This window comes from Hemitrygon akajei, chromosome 17 (genome assembly GCF_048418815.1).
Source record: "Hemitrygon akajei chromosome 17, sHemAka1.3, whole genome shotgun sequence".
NCBI lineage: Eukaryota > Metazoa > Chordata > Chondrichthyes > Myliobatiformes > Dasyatidae > Hemitrygon > Hemitrygon akajei.
The window spans coordinates 60,373,942-60,396,733 of NC_133140.1; the positions used below are offsets into that span (position 1 = coordinate 60,373,942).

General features: G+C 41.2%; 1 protein-coding gene across 2 annotated transcripts in view; it reads right to left on the reverse strand.

Annotated features, from left to right (window-relative positions):
• Nucleotides 1-22,166, reverse strand: part of chst6 (carbohydrate sulfotransferase 6) — a 72,823-nt gene extending 50,657 nt beyond the window's left edge. Inside the window, exon 1 of one of the 2 annotated variants that reach the window (XM_073070263.1) lies at nt 21,860-22,166. The gene's annotated coding sequence lies outside the window, so the exon portion shown is untranslated. Of the gene's footprint in view, nt 1-6,286; nt 6,961-21,859 lie in introns of those variants that run through there. The other variant, XM_073070262.1, reaches the window with a different exon arrangement.
• Nucleotides 22,167-22,792: the final 626 nt, after the last annotated feature.

Here is a 22,792-nt window from a genome sequence, read left to right on the forward strand (position 1 = left end):
AAACGTTGACTGTTTACTCTTTTCCATAGATGCTGCCTGGCCTGCTGAGGTGATTTACTCTGAGCTTCTCTGTGCCTCAGACGCACTAAGTCAAGTTTCTCAGTACTATTCTAAATGCTCCTTCGCACTTAAGCAGTCAAGCACCAATGATTCCCAGGAACAAGTAGAAATGCTGCAATTTTTTCAAGCAACTTTTGAGGACATTCTTGAATCTTTTCTCTATGCACCTGATAATCTCTTCCCATGAAGGTTTTGCAGTTGTGGCGACTGAAGATTTCAAATAGACCGAGAGGTCTGGACTATATCCATATTTATTTGGTTGTGTTTTTACTAATATGTGCTTGACTATATGAAGGACTAGGCCTCAATGCTGTGGATTTGCCTAGTGAGTGTCAGGGACAGGTTGACAGATGATATCACTGTGCAGGAGGGGTCATGTTCTGCGTTGTTGTATTTTTACTGATATTCTGTATGGTTTTATGGTTTTGTTGGCTTGTACGTGCAAGGCCTGGGCATCAAGCCACAGCGTCATGAGGGGAGGTGGGATGGCGTTGGAACTCATTACAAGATTGTGTTTTGGGTGTGCTTACTGTGTGTGTCCATTGGTAAAGTGTCTTTGGACCTTGACCCCAGAATAACACTGTCTTGTTTGGCTATATTCATGTATGATTAAATGACAATTAAACTTGAATTGAATCAGATGGTTTAGCAGTGATGTGCCTTGCCCGAGGGAGCCTCAAACCTTGGGTGTATTGTCCTAGGAGAGACATAGTTATAGACTTACCCTTGCTACAGTAATTACGAAGGATTTTGCAGACACATTGTTGTTATTATCCTGCCAGTCCGCTTAAGTGTTTCATAGATATCCTAGTCCCAAGGCATATAGGAAAGTGGGGAATAAAGCTTTTGTTAGACCTGGACTTTCTCCTGGATTTCATATCTTAATCTGAAACAATTAAGAGCACTGAAGTTTATAGTGAATTTCATAGATGACACCTTGACACCAGTTCGTCATCAGTTCTCTCCAGAGCCAAGAAAGGCTGCTTCACTATGCCACACCCTTTTCAATCTCACTGCAAAGCTGCACTGCCCCACCAACAGGCCTGCTGCTGGAGGGGGAACCCACAAGATAAACAGCAAATGTTTCAAGCCTACATCATATCTCCTCCTCACCAGAAATATGGCCACCTCAACCCCAGAGGCTGTGCAGTACGATGCTCACATCTGCATGAATTCTGAGGCTGAGCTCCAAGTCATTGGCAACTCTCAGCGCAAATTGTTGCTGTTCCTTTCCACGCCTTGTGGCTCAGTGGGTAGCATTTTTGCCGTTTCCATCTGGTTTCTATGAGGTGGAGTTGCTCAACCCAGTACGGATGGAAAATGTGCAAGGTACTCAGGACCATTCACCTCAAAGTCTGGTGCTGATGCCACTACACCATCTGCCGACTTCTTTGCACAAATGCTCCAGTCAAAACACAAAAACACTTTTCTCTAGAAGGATAATACACCTGATTTTAGCCTTTTACCACAAATAGCTCAAAGCAGTTCCAGAAATTGAAGTTAAATGGATATTGCTAAATAACATTGAATTTATGCGTAATTGTTTTTCACAACTATTTCCCTCTTCTCTCCTTAAAGACATGTTGCCATAGTACTTGTTATGGCCCGAAGGAAATTAACAATAGAAAGAATTTCTATTTATCCTAAAGAATGGTTATGAACAGAAAGAGATTAACATAGGTGCCTCAATCAGTAAAGCAAGTCTTAATGTCAAAGGGTCATCTTATCCTTCACTATCACATTCCTGCCCCATACATCATAGGATTCAAGAAGCCACTATGAAATTCTCAAGGTATGACCTGCTCTGTCAGTCAGGAATGCTAATTTATCACATAAATAAAATGACATCTTAAGGTGTGTTTCATGTTTTTTTGACATTTGAATCTGATGACCTTAAAATAATAAGATTCCCTAACAACACATATATAGCCTAAGAATTTTGCACAGTACTGTAGTAATTGTATGTATCGCACTGTACTGCTGCCTCAAAAGAGAACAATAAGCTTCATAACAGATGTGAGTGATGATAAACCTAATATGTGTCTCTGTTGTGGACTGAGAGTGGAAAAGGAGCTTGAGAGGGGAATCATAGTTGGGAAAAGGAGAACAAAGCGGAGAGAGAGCAGGAAGCACCAGAGAGACATTTTGAAATGTTTGTTTGAACATTGGTTTGAAATTGGTTTGTAGCCAATTGTTTTAATCAAACGACCTTGCCTGGCATCTCAGAGTTGGGTGAATCTGCACCTGCAACCTCCCCTCCCCGCCACCTGTCCCACATTCCTCACACTGCGCTCCACCCTCACCATTCCCAACATTCGTTGCTCCCGCCGAGTTTACAAACTCACTCTCAGCTTCACATCGACAAATACAGTACTGTGCAAAAGTCCTAAGCAACCTAAATTTTAAAATTTTATTTATTATATATGACAACTTCTGATGGGAGATGATAAGCTTGTCCAAATCTAGACTTCTCAATCTGTTATGGGCAGATCAAGTAATTGTGTATACCAACAGCCAAGAACAGGATTCAGAACAATAAATGTTCACAATGCTTCTGTGGGATAATTGCCATCAAGCAACATCTCAAACATTACCCTCTCTAAGAACTACCTCATACAAAGCAAACTCCTTACTTGACAATATTAGGATTGTGTTTAACAAGGCTTCCTGACAGTAGGGTTCTTGGGCCAGGGAAACCAGGAATGCACAAGGGGACAAAACTGAAGGAATGCTAAGATCTGACAGTAAGCAGACTGGAGGCAGTTATGGAGGTACGAGCAAACTTACATTTGAACAGAATATCTGATTAAACTAAAACATTTTCCTATGGGCCAAACATACAGGATAGATATTATTTTACAGTTTGACTGTGTGATTAAAATTCTACCCAATCTGCATGATTATGTATTACTTTTTTAATGTCAATATACATTTATGTTAATGAACACAGCATAGAATTATGGGGTTGTAAACACAGCAAATTATTATTTTTTTCTCTACTGTTTTAGTTAAAAGTGTCAAAATTCTGCATTTTCTTAACTTTCGTTTTTTTCCTGAATCATAGACTAATTTCTTAAGGATTAATGCAATCCTTAAAGGTCTGTAAGCTCCCAAAAACAAATTGAGGTCAAGAAGGATTGAAAGGCATACCCTTCAACCCTGAATTATGGAGGACAGCACGTGTATAAATGTCTCTCTCCAGCAGACTTCATCATGATCATCATGACTCCAGTATTTCTACTATTTTTTATTGTTTCTTAATTGTACATATGATTTTTTTATGTTCTTCCGCTGAACAGCAGTGAACCATCTGATTACCCTATCAGAGTTCTCTTTGGGAACTAGTTCACTTGATCAGCGTTTCTGATCTGGCTATTGTTCACGATTGCACTTAATAATAAAAACAATATACTTATATGCAGGGCCTCATTATCTTATGAATCACTCCATGCAATTGAAAGCTATGTAATCTCCACTTTCAATCTAATGATGGATTAAATGCCATTAATAGCATAGCTGAACATGTTTGAGCCTCGTGCTGCTGTGAGGAACTCCTGCAGCAATTCCCTGGAAGGAGATGATTAGCTGCCACCTGCTATCTATCATTTTCCTTTGATTCCAGCCATGAGACCATAAGACATAGGAGCAGAATTAGGCCATCTCTTCCATTGAGTCTGCTCCGCCATTCAATCATGGCTGATCTTTTTTTTCTCCTCCTTTACCCCAGTTCCCAGCCTTCTCCCCATAACTTTAGATGCCATGTCCAATCAAGAACCTGTCAATCTCTGCTTTAAATACACCCAATGACCTGGCCTCCACAGCTGCATGTGGCAACAAATTCCAGAAATTCACCACCCTTTGGCTCATGAAATTTCTCTGCATCTCTGTTTTGAAAGGGTGCCCCTCTATCCTGAGGCTGTGCCCTCTTGTCCTAGACTCTTCCACCATGGGAAACACTCTTTCCACATCTATTCTGTCTAGGCCTTTCAACATTCAAAAGGTTTCAATGAGATCCTCCCTTATCCTTCTGAATTCCAGTGAGTACAGACCCTAAGACATCAAACGTTCCTGGTATGATAACCCTTCCATTCCTGGAATCAATCTTGTGAACCTCCTCTGGACCCTCTCCAATGCCAGCACATCTCTTCTAAGATGAGGGGCCCAAAACTGTTCACAATACTCAAGGTGAGGCCTCACCAATGCCTTATAAAGCCTCAACATCACATCCTTGCTCTTGTATTCTAGACCTCTTGAAATGAATGCTAACGTGGCATTTGCCTTCCTCACCACCAGTTCAACCTACAAGTTAATCTTCAAGGTGCTCTGCACAAGGACTCCCAAGTCCCTCTGCATCTCAGATTGCTGGATTTTCTCCCCATTTAGAAAATAGTCCACACATTTATTCCTGCTACCAAAGTGCATGACCGTGCATTTTCCAACATTGTATTTGCCACTTTCTTGCCCATTCTCCTAATCTGTCCACGTCCCTCTGCATCCTAACTGTCTCCTCAACACTACTGCCCCTCCACCAATCTTTGCATCATCTGCAAACTTGGCAACAAAGACATCTATTCTGTCATCTAAATCATTGATATACAGCATAAAGACCAATGGAGAGATTACCAGACTGCGGTTTTCCTAGGGTTCAGTGGCCCCATGCTCTGGAGTGTCTCACATCTGGAATTCTGTTCATGTTTGGTGTAAAAATATCTGAAACTAAATGACCAGGTGGAACTAAAACCATACACTAATAACAGGTGCAATAATGGTCCATTACCGTCCAACACTCACATGATTAAAGGGAAGACTGATCAACAGGTAATTTAATGAATCAGACTTGTCCTAAACGTGGAAAGTTTGATCATCGCAAACAGAGGCCATGCCCATATTGTTAGGTGAACTGAACAGGGCTTGGCTGCAACTCCCGTCAGTTGAACGTTATTAAAACTACCAGAAGAGGCAGCATTGTCTCCAAACATCTTGACCACTGGGACAACTTGCTTAACTAGATCACTAACAGCATATTATACCAATAACTTACTGTAACACTCTGTAAGGTTTCACTGCTAATGTAATGGCTTTTTTTTTGTAATGTTCACTGCTGAAGCAATGGTTTCTCTGTAGCAACAATGTTTGGGTTAAGGCTGGAGATAACAGGACTGTGGGATGCATGTTAGCCAATCAGGATTTTGTTGCCCTGTTTTGTGAATCTGGAAGCAGTGGATTTCGCGGGCTTTTGCCAGAGAGAGAGCGAGAGTGAGAGAGAGAGAGATGAGCAGAGAAGACGCGAATGGAGAGATTTGGCAGACCGCCGGGCGGGGTGGACTCGGAGCGAGGGTCCGAAGCGCAGCGACAATCCGAGGAGGTCGATGGGCAGCGATCGGCCCATGAGTGAGCTTCAACTTTGCGCACAGACTGTTTAATAAGAATTTGGCCCTTTTAAAAATTTTGTTTCTCTACTAACCATATAGTCAAAGTAAGAGTTATAAAGCTTAGTCGTTTACAGTAATCGCATCTTGTGTACCGTTTGTTATTTCGGGGTACTGATTTGTAACAAGGGACACATCGCGCATCATCCAGCCAAAATTGGCCGGGCAGGAGGTATCACCCCCTATATCAAGCCGCTGGGCGAAGGGAGAGTTACATTATTCATAATTTAGGGATGCAAATTTTAAATGGCGATTACACAGCTGACGAAATCAGTTTATCCAGTTTATTTGAATTTCCCCCTCCACTCAGATCGCACGTCCCCTTACGATCATATTGACTTCTCGGGGCGACAGAGGCTGCACACTTTTGAACCCCAACTGAGATAACTTCTAATATTTCTAACATAAATATTGCCCTGCGATCTTTTTATTCAAACCAACTTTTGTAATCACCTCCAATTTTGACTTGTTAAAGCTGATGATGATCGAATTAAGGGAATACAAGCGGCTACATTTGAAAATTGACGTACTGTATACGATTTCCCCCGTTCCGATAGATAGTTACATGTGGCGGTTCAGAGAAGGATACCGTTGGGCAAGTTTCCGACGCCTTGTTAGAATGATTTTAAGCGAGGTCATCATCCCCCGCTCATGGAAAAGGAAAGCTACCTTTTGATTTATAACATATATGTTCTTACAAACAATGCGATATAAAACAAAACAAAAATGAAGCAGGTTTCGACAGGCAAAATCAGGAAGTACGAAATAGTTTTAAGAAGAAATCTAAGGGTACTCGCCTGGCTGTGAAGGAATTTATCCCTGGTTCCGTCAAATTGAGCTCAGCCTAAACTGGAATTTGTTTGAAAGTCCCATCCACCGAGCACCGACACACTGCACACCCAGTGGCCCAGGATCCAACCACGCTTCGGCAAATTGCACGCTGCTCGTCGAACCACACACTAACACTGCCCACGGCGCGCCGGCTCTTTTACGGAGTCGTGCGTCAATGAGAGGGTATTGGCAAGCAAGAAACGATGGGTGTTCTGATTCTGTCTCGGTGTCAAAGTAGCTCTAGGAATTTTACTTCTAGAATCTGAAATCTTCTTAATGGAGATCTATTTGTATTTTTAACCTTGCACTGTGTACAAGTCTGCAGTCTGAATTATTGTGTCTTTCTATACACGCTGCCAAGCTTCCTGTATTTTCCATTTTCTTTAATTTTGTGTCACATATAAAGTGAATTTTGCTACTTTAAGAACAGCATGATGCAATCAACTACTGTTCTGTAATTTCTTCATGTCTTGTTTGTAACTTGCCAGAAAGTCTTTGACTCTAAAACGCTATTGCAGCTTCAGTCGCCAGCTATTTACTGACTACTTTCCATTGAAGGTTCTCGCTGGTGCGTAATTTGAAAATTATTGATGTGTTCGCTCTCTTTAACTCAGATGGTTTCGGAAATGCTCTACGATTTCACAAAGTCTGCATTTAACTCCACGCATCTCCCCCGCCCACTACCACCCTCCCCAACAAGGCATTTAGGAAAATTGTGCAGGAATAATCAAACACATTTCAATTAATAAATTCAAAGTTATTAAGCAATTTAAAAAAAAATAATTACTGGTAAAATAATCGAGGCTGAACTTTCAAAAGTTTTAAAATGAATGACATTTACTATTTCCTTGAGAAACAGGTTTTCTTTCTCAGGGTTGAGCCTGAGTAACTATGTTGTGAGTTGATTATGACTTGGTTGGAGTTCAGCCTCCAAATGCATATTATCTAAATATTGCAAGTATATTACAGCAAGGCCAGGTTGGTGTGGCCTTTCATCTGGAGAAGAGATGGTGTAGGTTTAAATCTTTCCTATTAGTCCTAAAGATTAGTTTATTATTTTTAATTTATTACTATTAGATTAGTTCCATGCCATAATCCTCCCGGGTCACTACCATCAGTAGAGAATATTGATTTCTGTACGGCAGTACGGAATCCTGAAGACCCATGCCAACTATTCAGAAATATCCTCTCTGCCAACAACTGTCTAAAAGGCCCTTGAATACTACCTCATTTTGCTTCCTCTAATGCCTCAGAGAGGCCACTCTCAGGGTGGAGGAGCAACACCTCATATTCTACCTGGACGGCCTCCAACTTAGTGGCATGAACAGCGATTTTTCTAATTCCTGGTAAATTCTCCCTCCTCCCCCTTCTCTGTTTCCATTCTCCATTCTAGCTCCCCTTCTCCACCTGCCCATCACCTCCCTCCGATGCCCCTCTTCCTTTCCTTTCTCCCATGGTCAGCTCTCCTCTCTTATGTGACTCCTTCTTCCACAGTTCTTTAGATCTTCCACCTCTCACCTCCCAGCTTCTCACTTCATCACCCCCACCTTATCCCTCACTTTGACTCATCTATCACTTCCCAGCTTGAATTCCTTCCCCTCCCTCCCCACACATTTTTAATCTGTTTTCTCCCCTTTCCTTTCTGGTCCTGATGAAGGGTCATAGCCCGGAGTGTCGACTACTTAGTCCCTTCCATAAATACTGCCTGACCTCTGGGCTCCTCCAGTATTTTTGTGTCATTTTTTGCACTGTTTATTTATTTTGCAAGTTATAGTAATTTTTACAACATGCCTTTGCACTGCACTGCTGCCACAAGACAACAAATTTCACAAGTTTGTTGAAGATGGGGTGCCAAGCTGCTGAGGGAAAGATTAAACGGAATTCCAGGGCAACATTGCAGTCTTGCTTGTGTCAGCAGAACTAATTTTGGAAATGTTGGATGCTAGTGTATTTGTGGAAATGGAAGCCGAACTCAAAGTCATTCTTCATTTATTCATAAAAGCATAGGCCTTCTATGCTTCTGTGTGGGCCTTCTACCCAGTATCCCCAAACCAAAGGTCCTCTATCAAGACTTGCCTCCTACACACAGTAAACCCCTCCTACATACTGCCCACCAACAGTAAAGATCCATGAAATTATGAGACCCTCCCATGTCTTCAAAGTGAAGGTAGACATCGATGATGAAATTCAACATTGCCTTCAATATGTTAACCTTTGATTTGGCTGAATTTAGTCCTGGGAACAGATTTCCGGCTGGATTGAGGGAAAGATTCATGAATCTGTTCAAACCTTCCTAAAACAAACAAACAAACACACACACACACACACACACACACACACACACACACACACACACACACACACACACACACACACACACACACACACACACACACACACACACACACACACACACACACACACACACACACACACACACACGATCTCCTGCGAATTTCTGCTCTATAATTGCAGAAAGCAGAGAAGGAGCATTTGCAGTGGTATTGGGAACGTCAAATCCATGCATCAGGAGCACCCAGAGGTTCTGTGCAAGTGGCAAAAGGAATGCAGCACCTCACAAACTACCCCCCTACTGCCACCTGCCATCCTGTTGGCACCCTCCGTGTCACCTGTGGAAGAATCTGCAGTTGCTCATCAGCTACCACATAACCCATAACATCAGAGTGGAAGCAAGCCATCCTTCATACTAGGGCAAACACGAGGAAATCTGCAGACACTGGAAATTCAAGCAACACACACAAAATGCAGGTGGAATGCGCAGAAGACAGGAGGAGGTCTTCTCCTATCATTTCCGATTTCCCCCTCCCCCTCCTACTTTCAAATCTCTTACTATCTTTTCTTTCAGTTAGTCCTGACGAAGGATCTCGACCCAAAACGTCAGCAGTGCTTCTTCCTATAGAAGCTGCCTCGCCTGCTGTGTTCCACCAGCATTTTGTGTGTGTTGCTTCATCCTAGGGACTGCCTAGAAAGAAGCAAGCAATGGCATTTGACTCCCCTAAACTTGTAATTGCAGATTTTAACAATAAAGTGTAATTTGGGGGTGGGGGGGAAGTCAGTTTAAATATTTGTTCTAGCGTGATGGTTGCCCCATTGTTCCCTGGGCTTTCCAACACGTTCCTAACATAAATCAGGTTTGAGTATCTTGAGACACACACAAAATGCTGGAGGAACTCAGAAGGCCAGGGAGCATCTATGGAAAAGAGTACAGTCGACGTTTCAGACCGAGACCCTTCAGCAGGCCTCTTGAATCTGTTAACTCTTTTCTCTGGTTGGCTCACCCACGATAAGCAATTAATCTAAACTGAGACCATAATAATCCATTTGGACAGTCTGCTGTGGATCAACTTGCTGAAGCATGTTTGAAATTCTATAAAACTGGTTTCATTCCCAAAGTGTGATTACTGCAACTAAGGTCATTCTAACCATTATGACAAGATTAACCAATTTATACAGACTGACCCTAAAAAGCTGCCACTTTAATATTTAACCAGTTTACTAATTTAAAAACTAAGATAAATTTATTTTTATAAAACTACTAATTGGGCTATTTGTCCTAAGATTTCACCTTCAATGCCCAGCCTTTAGGCTATTACTGCTCGGCACTTCCATTTCCATTGTCTGCTTCTTTACTCATAAGTGGATCTGGATTATTTAATACCTTTAGATTTCAGAAATCAGAAAATGACTTTTATTGTGCGAGAGCCAGGAATAGTACTGAAAACATTCACTCAGAGAGAAAGAGGCACAGGAAGGGTTCGTATAACCAATGGCCAAGAAATTCAAAGAGGGTGCTGTTCCAGGTGCCTGTGCTTGTTGGTCCTAGTGCCATTAACATCTCATTATAATTTAGTGAAATTCTAGCAACAATATCACTGCTTAACAATGTAGTATGAAGTCAGGATGTGATTTTGTAACTAGTAACACCCACCAAAGATATTTAATGCTGATTGAAGCAACAATTAGTCTTCTTCAAACAGAAGTGTTTACTGCCTTCCAGTTCTAGAGTTGCACATTGACAAGCCTCCATTAACAGTGGATAACTGATGCACTGTTTGCTCTGGAGCATTTTGTTTAAATTTGTAATAAAAGTAGCCAATGTCTAATGTATTACATAGTTGTGCATGTTGATAAGATTGTAGATGTCTGCATGCTAGGCTTTCTAATACAAGAATCCCATCAGAGGCTGTTTTCAGAACCTCTGTGGTTTTGACTGCTACAAGTAGGATTGTCCTAATGGAAAGTAGGGGGCTCTAAAACCAGAAGACACAGCCTCAGAATAGAAGGACTTCCCTTTAGAACAGAAATGTGGAGCATTAACCAGGGGTGGTAAACCTGTGGAAGCCATTACCACAGACAGTCGTGGAGGCCAAGGCATCGGGTATATTTGAAGCAAAGGGTGATAGGTTCTTGATTACTGGAGGTGTCAAAGATTACGTGAGAAGGCAGGAGAATGGGGTTGAGAGAGAAATCAGCCATGATCAAATGGTGGAGCAGACTTGACGGGCTAAATGGCCTAATTCAGCTCCTAGTTTTTTTTAATGGTCTATGGTCCTGGTACAGATCTTTAGCCGAAGGTCTGCTGGTAGTAAGTACATTTCTCTGTGACCATCTCCTTAAGGAATCATTACTCCAGATATACTGCTCCTTCAGGATGTGGACACTGCCAGCTAAAGTATCCCAGTAACCTTCTCTTTGTTTTTCTGCACTTCAGGTCCTCTTGCCATGTTTCCAGCTGGAGAAGGATGGAGGTCTTCAAGTTCTTGGATTATTGCATCCTCTCCCAGGGCAAGAAGAATGGCTATACCCCGACCTAGAGAGGTACCAATTTCGTAGAAGAGAGGTTTGCTTGTGTAGACCTGGGAGAGTTTAAACTAGCGCAGCAAGCATTAAAGGTAGGGATTGGTTGGTAGAAACCAGCACAGCAGGGATTGAGGGGAAGCTGTAGGTTAGGTCAATTAAGTCTGAAGGATAGGACAGAGAGGGCCAGGTTAATGAAGATGCTTTGGTTAGTAGGCTGAAGTGTATTACTTTAATGCATATCAGATATATGTATGATGAAATATGAAAAAATGTCCAGGCAATTGGAGTTTCTGTGGGAGAGCATTTTGGAAACTGTGATCATAAGTTTTCAGGTAGTTAAGGATAAGTCTGGGCCTCAGGAAAAACGTGCTAAATTGGAGAAAGACTAATTGCAACAGTTTTATGTAGGAGGTGGAGAGAACCATTTAGGAGTCATCGTCATCTGAATCATTTAAAGGCCAGCTGGTCAGAGCTCAGGGAGAGACGATGAGGGGAGTTAGAGTTGCCTGGGACTGTACTGTTCGGTGGAATTCAGAAGAATAAGAGATCTTATAGAAACTATAACATTATGGAAGGGATAGATAAGATAGAGGCAGGAGAATTGTTTCCACTGGTAGGTGAGACTAGAACTATGGGACGTAGCCTCAAGATTCAGCGGAGTAGATTTAGAATGGAGATGAGGTGGAACTGCTTTTCCTAGAGAGTGGTGAATCTGTGGAATTCGCTGCCCAATGAAGCAGTGGAGGCTACCTCAGTAAATATATTTAAGACAAGGTTGGATATATTTATGCATTGTAGAGGAATTAAGGGTTATGGGGAAAAAGGCAGGTAGGTGGAGATGAGTCCATGGCCAAATCAGCCATGATCTTATTGAGTGGTGGAGCAGGCTCGACAGGTCAAATGGCCTATTCCTGCTCCTATGTTCTTATGTTCCTCTGAGGGAGAAAGATGAGTATGGCAAAGTTCAGGGATTTTGGGTGATGGAATATTTTGCTAACAGTCAAAAAGGGAAGGATACTGTACAGCACAACAACTGGGCCTGTTGTTGTGTACAGTTCAGTGTTCAGTCACACTGAAGCTCACAATTATATAGGATTGCAAGTGAAGCTGTCACATTCTTTCCTTTCATTGCAACCACTTCACATTTGCAAACTAATTTGAATTACATGGTCTGCTACTGAAACAAACATGCAAGCTACTACATCGATGTGAAATAAGAAATTTCAGAAGACTGAAAACAGGAGGGCCAGCATTGTTGGGCTGTGATTGGCTGAGACAATTACAAATTAATTGGCAATTTGCATGCCGGACACCCTGCCACAGTCAACTGAAAATGAATCAAGGTAGGTACTGGATGATATTGTAGCTGTACTCAGGGATGGAATTGGAAAACTCGAACATATGAAGGGTAGGGTAGTGTTAAGTGAAAATGCCACACCCAAGTACTACAAAGCCCATCTGTTTCCTTATACCACCTATGATAAAGTAGCCAGTGAGGCTAAAGGATTTCTTTCAAAGGTTCAGTGAAGTCCACGGACAACACCAATGGTCCCAGTAGCCAAGAAGAATGGGTCTGTCAGGGCCAGTGGTAATTTTAAAGTCACTATCAACACAGTAGTGAAAGCAGATCAGTACCCTCTGATCAGGATAATGGATATATTTGCAAACCTTTCTGAGGGAAAATATATCAAAGAGGACTTAGCTGAGGCCCACAAGAGATGAAGATGGAAGAAGAGTCCAAAGTATTTCACTCCATAAACACTCATAAAGGGCTTTATTGCTATAACAGGCATATTTTTGGAGTTGCACCAGCACCTGCACTCTGGGAGAAAGCTATGGAGCAGGTGCCGCGAGGCTGCCCAGGCTCTCAGTGTTACCTGAATTACATCATTGTTACTGATAAGGGTGACAAGGATCATCTCCAAATTCTCAAGACTGTGTTAAAAAAATAGAAGATTGTGGGCTCAGAGCACAACGCAACAAGTCTGATTTCTTTAAACCAAGCATCACTCACTGTGGTCACACCATTGATGCACAAATATTACACAAGTGTGCTGAGAATATTTAAGCAGTGGTGGATGCCCCGAGGCCAAAGGACATGTCACAGTTGCAGTCCCTTTTAGGATTTGGCAATTACTATAGCAGGTTCCTGTCAAACCTGGCTACTGTGCTCCACTCCTTGAGCTCATTACTACAGATTGGGACGACGTGGCCATGGACAAAGCAGTGTGAGGTGGCTTTCCAAAAGGCAAAGGAAATCACACATCATGAGCCACGTTGTCCCGTGAAGCTGCCCTGTGATGCCTCTCCTTATGGTATAGGTGCAGTCATGTCACGTGTCATGAGTGACGGAAGTGAACACCTTTGCATCACGTTCTCTTACCCCTGCAGAGAGAAATCACACACAGATTGACAGAGAGGCCTTGAGTCTGGTTTGGGGTGTGAAACATTTCAACAAGTACTTATGTGGGAGAGAGTTTACAGAATTTACCCAAATACTGATCGTCAACCACTTCCTGCAATCCCAGAGTCAACTCTACAACCACCATGGAGGAGGCCCTAGAACCTGAGGTTGTTTCCTAGCCACAAGTTTCACATGCCAAGCAAAGTGAACCCCCTTGTCAAGAAAGGCATATTCCACGAGGGTAAGAAATCCTCTATGTTATCTATACTTACCGGTTTATATATATACTGCATATAAGTTGCAACCCTATACTGGGTTGGGGTTTATAGCTAAGCAGGGAGGACTGTTGTGTAATACTTGAGTAATATTGTAAATATATTGCTTGAGTAAACATTCTTTGTTATTTATATAATTCATTGTGGATTATATGTAAAAGTATGTGAATGGCATTCCTCATTATGAGGAATTGAGGATATAAAAAATCATTTTAAACCTATGTAACCTCTGGTTAAAAGAATAAATGGGACTGAATAGGAATTTTTGAACTGAAGTAAAGTCTGTCTTCAGCAGTTAGCTAAAACCAGCTTATACTAATTCTCCCTTGGTTTGCAGAGAGACATTGAGAGTTTGATAACATTGTACATTGTACCCTCGTTTGTGTAGGAGGAGGACTCACTGATAAGGACAGGAATGAACATCCATCTGTAATTAAGTCAGGGCTAGCAAATGGAATACTGATAAAGTCTGGACAGCACATCCATCTGTAATTAAGTCAGGGCTAGCAAATGGAATAACTGATAAAGACTGGACAGCACATCCATCTGTAATTAGGCCTTGATCTAACAGACTCTCTTATCTGTAACTAAATTTCGCACCAACAGACTTGGTGGGCTTACCAGTTCAAATGACTTGTGCAACAGTTGTGAATGGGGTTTACTATGTATAAGTATATGGCTGTAACTGGAGAGAGTGGGCCCACTTGTCGGATGGTGGCAGTACTTACGTGCCTTCCCTTTGACAGCTGGGTCTCAAACTCCTGCAGGAGGGTGCACAATAAACTGTTGTAACTATAAGAAGCTGGTCTCCCAAGTTTTATTCAGATTCGATTTTAACAATTATGCCATTGTGTCATATGTACGTCCCTCACTGAAAGTAAAACAAAGTACAGAGATTTATCCCCAGGCTCCCTATGTTCTTCTTTCATTAGTGTTAATTTTTGGAGTTATAAAACATAACAAAACTATTCAGGACTTGAAAGTTAGACTGTCTTTCATGTAACAACATGAACTAGGGACCAGCAAACCAAACATCACTTTCAAAAAGTAAACGAAGGCTTGTAGGAACGAGCATCAACGACAAACATTTTGAAACAGTGGCTTAACTGGTGGATTTGTTGTCTAAGTACTCCAGTGACCTGAATCTTGGCTCCTTTTTCTCGTATGGATTTTGCATGCTGTTGTGATCTTGTAGGTTTTCAGGGGTGCACTGGTTTCTGCTTACAGACCGTTAGGCTGATTGTCTTTATCTTTATTGGAAGAGGTAGGGGATAGGAAAATTGGAGGAATGTGTGAAAGCATAGGTGGAGAGAAATAAGTGAGGAGTGGGATAGATGAGATTGCTCTGACAGCTAGTGGACAGAAGGGCTTTCTCTTCTGCCAGAAGGAAATATGAAAAAATGAAAAATTGAACAAGAAAGCAAACAGCAGCTAGATAAGAGGTCTATCTATTATGTTCACATATAAGTACATTTATGGATGTAACAAAAGCCTCTAATTTCCCTGTTCCATAAAATGAAGTCAGTGTCTCAGAAGAGCTTTGAGCTTGAGAGCAGATGAATACATTATTGTTTCCAGAACAGAGAAATATCATGGAAACACAGATGCTCTTGGCCACCTTCTGGTATCAGAGATGACTACTAATGAAGGAAATGGAGCCATGTGCTGATGATGAATCATCTGAACTTTCCGTGTGAGCATTGTGCAAATGAATCAGTGAGGAGCAAGAGATTCTGTGCTACCTTTGAAGGTCAGACAGTCTGGCAGAGAGAGAAAATCTTCACGCACAGAGTGCTGGACAGACTCAGCAGGCCAGGCAGCATCTATAGAAAAGAGTAAACAGTCGATGTTTCAGGCTGAGACTTTGAGGTCCTGATGAAGGGTCTCGGCCCAAAATGTCGGCTGTTTACTCTTTTCTGTAGATGCTGCCTGACCTGTTGAGTTCATCCAGCATTTTGTGTGTGTTGCTTGGTTTTAGAGCATCTGCATATTTTCTTGTGCTTGTAGAGGAATTCTTCAGTGGGTTTGAATGATTGTATTGGATAGTGTAGAATCTTTGATTGTACAAGAATCTGTATTGCAGGAAGGTTAATGATGAATCAGTTTGAGGGGAAGAGAAGGGTATGGAATACAGTTAAGTTGTAATTGTTTACAACAGGGAATCTTGTCTAGTTGCTGACTGGTTTTTGGCAGGCTCGTGTTTCTTAATGTAATTAGTTATTTACAAAAGAATAAGCTACAGATGCTTGAAGCCTGAAATAAAAACTAAAGCTACTACAAAAACTCAGGCAGCACCTGTGGAATGAGAAACCGAGCTAAAGTCAAAACCAAAGTCCAAATGAAAGTAAAATTTTTTATCACAGTACAGACACATAGTGGCCACTTTATTAGTATCTCTGTACCCAATAAAGAAGTCACTGATTGTGTGTTCATGGACTTCTGCTGCTGTGGCCTATTCACTTCAAGGTTTAATGTGCTGTGCATTAAGAGATGCACTTCTGCATACCACTGCTGTAACAGGTGATTATTTGAGTTACTGTTGCCTTCCTGTCAGCTTGAACTAGTTTGGCCATTCCCCTCTGACGTTATTATTAACAAGTCGCTTTTGCACACAGAACTGCCTTTAAAGGGATGGGGTTTTTTTTGTTTTTCACACCATTCTCCGTAAACTCTAAAGACCGTTGTGTGTGAAAATCCCAGAAGATCAACAGTTTCTGAGATACTCAAACTATCATGACTAGCACCAACAGTCATTCCAAGGTCAAATTATTTTGATCACCTTTCTTCCCTATTCTGATGTTTGGTCTGAGCAGCAACTGAATCTCTTTGACCATGTCAGCATGCTTTTATGCACTGAGTTGCTGCCACATGATTGGCTGATTAGATAATTGTATTTGCATTGATAAGTGTACCTAATAAGTGACCAGTAAGTGTTTATTACCATATGCTACCTTGAGATTCCTGTTACAGAAAAATTAAGAAATATAATAGCATTTATGAAAAACTACACACAAACATAAACCAGAAAGTTTGGGTATTGGTTGGTGGGTATGTGCTGGTTCAGCAGGCCTGCAAGCAATAGATAATGTAACATGCACCAAATACTGGAGGAATTCAGCAGGTCAGGAAAATATACATTTGAAGTTTCAGGCTGAGACCCTTCATCAGAAAGAGAAATGTTTATTTTCTTCCACAGATGCTGCCTGACCTGATGAGTTCCTCCAGTATTTTGTGTGCGTTGCTCTGGATATCCAGCATCTGCAGTATCTCTTGTGTCAACAATATATAATGTTGTTGAAATAATAAAACCTGCCTATTTTCTAATATAATATTTAGTATGCTAAATTTGATTTAATTCATATGGGAAGCCTTTTTGCCCCCGAAAATGAAATGGTGAAACTTTGTTGCACTCCTTAGGTTGGGAGACCAGAACCTATACCAGCATCGTTCCCCACAGCAGACATACAGAGACCTTCGCATTGCAACCGTGCCAGCACTTCAAAGTACTTCATCAACTGGAATATTATGAGGCCGTCAAAGGTGCTACATAAATGTCAAACCAGATGAAGGGTATCAACCTGAAACATGGACTGTCCATTTACCCTCATTGAGGCTACCTGGTCTGCTGAGTTCCTCTAGCATTTTGTGTCTTGTTGCATATTCTTTTTAAATGAAAATTAAATTAGAAAAATATCAAATGCTACAGAAGAAATAAATAGCACAGGTTTAAAGAATTTATATGTATAGGGTACCCTGGAATTTTATGGAAATCTTCAATAGTAGCTGAACAAACAGATTTTTTTTTTAAAAAAAGGAAACTTTTACTCTTATTAAACGGAATCATACATAAAAGCAGATTAGCTATGCTACGCTGGTTATAGGCCTCAAATCTAAAAATCAGTCCTCTACGTGATCAAACCTTCAAGACCAAACAACCATCTAGAAGTAGATGACACACACAAAATTCTGGAGGAATATCCTGATGACGGGTCTCAGTCCGAGACATCGACTGTTAATTCCCCTCCATAGATGCTGCCTGACTTGCAGAGTTTCTCCCCCATTTTGTGCACATTGCTCAAGATTTCAGTTAATTACTGACAACAGAAGGATTAGTAACCAGAGTACACAATAAAAATGATTGACGAGTTGCCGCACAAAGAAGCATTTTTGTATGTTTTGGGTGCTCTTTGACAGCACATTGGAAGAAATTCAAATGAAATTTAGTTAAAGACAGGAAGACCACAAAAAAAACAGGATTCTAAAAAAAGAGTAAAGGCTGGAGACTTTAGATTTGTCTACCAGAGATATGCTTGTCTATCACAAGCATAATGGGCCAAATGGCCACATTTCAGTTCCCTACCATTCTACTATTCTTTGATTTACTCTGCAGCTGCAACTTTTTAGATGCTGGAAGCCTTTTGCTGCTGGCAAGCTGCTCTGTTAGAGTTTGCCAACTGTTGCTGTCTGCATAACATATGAAAACACTGAACAATTTCTCTCAAAGTTTCAGATTTTTTGGTTGAGAATGCTGGCTGCTCCCACTGACTTCTCCAGGGAGGGAGGGAGAATCAACCATTTACAGTTCATTTCCAATTTACGTGTGTTTAATTTCATAGTTTGTAAAAATGGGAAATAAGTTCTTGGTTTTAGATTCTAATCTGGTTATAAATCATAATACCTTCAAAATCACCGTGAGGACAGTTTCATTCAAGTATAAACTCGGCACAAATTTTGAAATAATGCAGTTTGACAAGTGATTGCTTCAGTTCACCTTTAAACCGATCATAGAAGTCAGCAGATATGGATTTTTTTGTTTATTTATAGAGGCAAGATGGAAACAGGCTCTTCAAGCCCAGTGAATCCACTCACCCAATTACACCCATGTGAACAATCAATCTACCAACCCATATATCTTTAGAAAGTGGGAGGGAACACCCACACAGTCATGGGGGGGGGAGGGGGATGTAGAAACTAACGACTGTAACAGCAGTCGTGCTGTTACAGCATTAAGCTAACCAATGTGCTATTGTGGTAGGCCAAAATTTACAGTCAGTAGTGTGAAGATGCTGGAGATTGAACCTGAGACCTCATATGTGCGAAACATGCGCTGTCTCACATTGTTGTAAAGATTTCCCAACCTCCTGCCATAGCTTTGGAGTCCAATTGACAGACACTCCAGAGAGGATGCAAGTGCGACTACTTTCATTTCAATGATCCATTTAAAATCAGAGAATGTATACAGTATACAACCTGAAATTCTTATTCTTCACAGATATTCACGGAAACAGAATAGAACCCCAAAGAAAGAATGGCAGAAAAATGTTAGAACCCCAAAAGTCTCCTCTTCCCCCTCCCATGCACAAACAGCAGCAAAGCACCGATCCTCCCCCTCCCACTCCCCCACTTACTTCACCAGGGAGCATCAGCATCCACCGCCCATCAGGCAAGCAATAGCAAAGCCCTCCATGTTCTGCAGTCCAACAAAAACTACTGTTCACCTGACAACTTGACACACAATAGGCTGTCCCACTCTTCAGCAATCAATGCAAATAACAATGGGAGATCAGGGGATCTCTGGCAATGTTATTAGTAATGAAATAAAGTTCAACTCATTGCGGTAAGTAGGTTTTTTTTATGGTTCGTTTGTAAATTAAGCCGAAGTACAATTAGACATTCTAGGCACACGTCTGAATGTCTGACACTTGGAACACTTACAGGAGTGGTAACAAACACCTGAGACAACATTCAGAATGGATCCAAAAATGTGTAATATATTCCTTTACTTCTGCCACAGGCAAAGGTATTCTGTCACTCCAAATGATCAAGAAACAGATACAATTATTCAACAAGACATTTATCTCTTTACATGCAGGAAGATGTTACTTGCTTAAGGCCTGAGGATTTCAGTGTAGGTTGGTGAGAGCCCAGATTTCCAAAGATGAGGATATTCTGTTGGTTTCTGACAGAGTTGTGTAATTTATCAGATTTAGGCTCTTTCAGCAGCCCCAACAAGTTATTGGGTTTTGGTCTCTATATTCATATAAAGAAAAAGATCTTTAATGAGAACGTTAAATGAGAGGAAACTTAAATTCCTGGGCCATGTCATCAGAAAGGGAGAAATAGAATGCCTTACATTACAAGGCCATGTGCCTGGGAAACGTGGAAGAGGAAGGCAAGAAGAAAATATATGGACACTCTGAAGGAACTAACAGATCTAAGTGTGCGAGATATCAATGATGCGGCTTGGGATTGTTCAATGTGGAGAGCCATGATCGCCCAAGCATGAAGAAGAAGAAGAAGATTCATATATTGGAGACAATGCAAAGATGGTTTTAGAATGAAGGAATTGGTGTATGAAGAGGAATTAGGCCTGTACTCCTAGGATATCAGTGAATAAAAGATTCTGATGGGGATTAACAGGACAAATGTGAGAGAAGTGGTACTTGTCTCCCTCAGCACTAACTGCCAATGACTCCTCCTCAAAGTGATTATGTGTGGGTGAAACTGCTTACCATATAATATTCAATGTTCGAAGTATGTACGCAGCTTACAAGCTTGAGACTCGTCTTCTGACAAGTAGCCACAAAACAAAGATAGAAAACCCCACACAACCGAGCCATCAAGCACGCAAAAGAACAAACCGCGCAAGCAACAAAAAAGTGAACAAATAACACACAGAACTTTAAACATCAAACTACAGAGTCCCCAAAAGTAAGTCCACGGTGATGAGGTGAGTGAAGCCGGTCCCAGGGCCGATGCCAGGACCACAGCCACGAATCGGTCCAGTTCAGCGTCGTGTCGAAGGTTGCAGTCGTAGATACAGTCTCAATCAAATTGTGCAGATAGTGAAGCGCGCTCAGCCTGAAGATAATAATATTAGACCACAGCACAAAGTGAGTACACAACTACGAACTGCCAAGGCGACAAGACTCCTTCACCTTCCGCCGGCAGTAGCCAGGGCAACCGGTCAAACGTGGGGAGACGGCACTGAACACCCGTTCGTTTTCTGCTCTTGTCTTGTCCATTTTAATCTTGCTGGACACTCTAATTAGTGAGGAGTAATGGAGCCGACCAGGGGTTTCGGACCATGAGGAATCGACGCAGCGTAAACCCCTGTGACAGCCGTAGCTGAACTCCATATCAAAGCCCCCCAAGAGATCGCAGAAACGCCAGATCGGCCATTACCTGTATTACTTCTATCTTGATCACAGGCCATAGTTTGTTGATTCAGTTAAAGAGCTTCCTGAAATAGTACTTCACGAATAACTGATTGCCCCTTAGCTGCATTCCTCTTCATATACACACGAGATACAGATGCCACACCCAGCAGATGTTATCTCAGGTCTCAGAATTCCTCTATCTAGAATCTGTTGGATATTCGCCTACATATTCAAAGTTTAATATATCAACCTTTATTTGTTATGAAAATCATGAATCTACATATGAACCAAAGAATCCCTATACGTTATATATCTCAAAGCATCAACATAATAAAATAATCTCTTATAATATGTCTTATATTCATTAACTTTATATATTTTGAGGGAATTTTAAGAGTATTGTTGCCTCAAAGAGGATCCAGATCGGCTGGATGAAATTCTTGGAATATCTTTTTTTTCCAAAACATATTATAATAACAGATTACAATGTTTCAACCACATATTGTAACAATATCATCAAGCTATGACAGCAAGTGTTGTATCATCTACAAGTGACGAGAGCAAATCACCTTTCTCATTCTTTTGACACAGTGGAAAATCAATTTAAATAAATGATTCTGTCGTTGCCCTTATACTGACATGATACTTGACCAGCACTTGTAATAGTTGTCCAAAAACCGAAATACTGTGCTGTGCTAATTTACACTACTTAACAGCGCACGGTTTTGCAACACAAGCAGACTTCAGTGTAATGGTTGGTTTGCAGTTGTGTTTCAACTCAAAAATACAGCAAACAAGTGGAATTTCTGAGAGGCTGTATAATTTTTTAAGACCTTTTTGAAGCTATAGGATTTAGAAATATTGTAAAAAAAAACTTACCTCAGAAATCTTGCTGATTTCAACTGCAAAAGTTTGAACGTTGAGTGACTGTATTTCTTTAAGGAGTCCAGCAGACTCAAATTGAAACAATGAGCAGCTTTCAGACGTGGCTCTGTTGCTCATGAGTCAGGGAAGTTGGGGGGCGGACATTAAGTCTGAAAGGTTTTCAATTACTGAATGAGAGGAAAACACTGCAAAACATTGTTTTAGTGTTTAGGAGAGGTGCAAAGCACACTGAGATGGGGAAACTTATTGATATTTTGCAACTTACAAGTTTACTATTTTAAAAAAAGCTTGTTGCTCCTGCCCAAATTATCTCTGTAGCTGCGCCCTTCAAAATCTGTAAGTATTTCTAGATATGTGTGAGAGCTCCATATAATTTTGTATTGTTCATGAAAAGAATGTTGGTGCTTGTAAGAGGAAAAGGAATTTGTTTACAGTTTTGAAACCTAATACCAGCAATTAAGCACCATAATGTTTTTCGTAAAATAGTTCCGTGTAAGGCGTTCCAAATATGAAAATGAAAACAGCCTCCTGTTTTAAGTGTTAAGTACACTAATTGCTAGTGAGTTTTTTTTTTGCTTTGATATCCTGAACCAGTCAAGTTTACTTTCTCTATGTAGCAGCACAACTCTTCAGATGTACTTCTCTGGTTTTTCTAACACTGAGTGTAACACTAACCATGAGCTTCCCATTGCGAGCTGGACTGATCTTTAAAGGAAACGTGACTTACTGTAGTGCTTCAGCAACAGGGCTCGCCTACACTGACACATACTTGTACGAAGACTCTGGTAACATAGAACACAGAGAATAGGAGAGTACAGCAGAGGGCCAGACCCTTTGGCCCACAGTGTCTGTGCTGACCATGATGGCAATTTAAATTGCATGTGGTCTATATCCTTCCAGACATTGCCTGTTCCTGTGTTTGCCTAA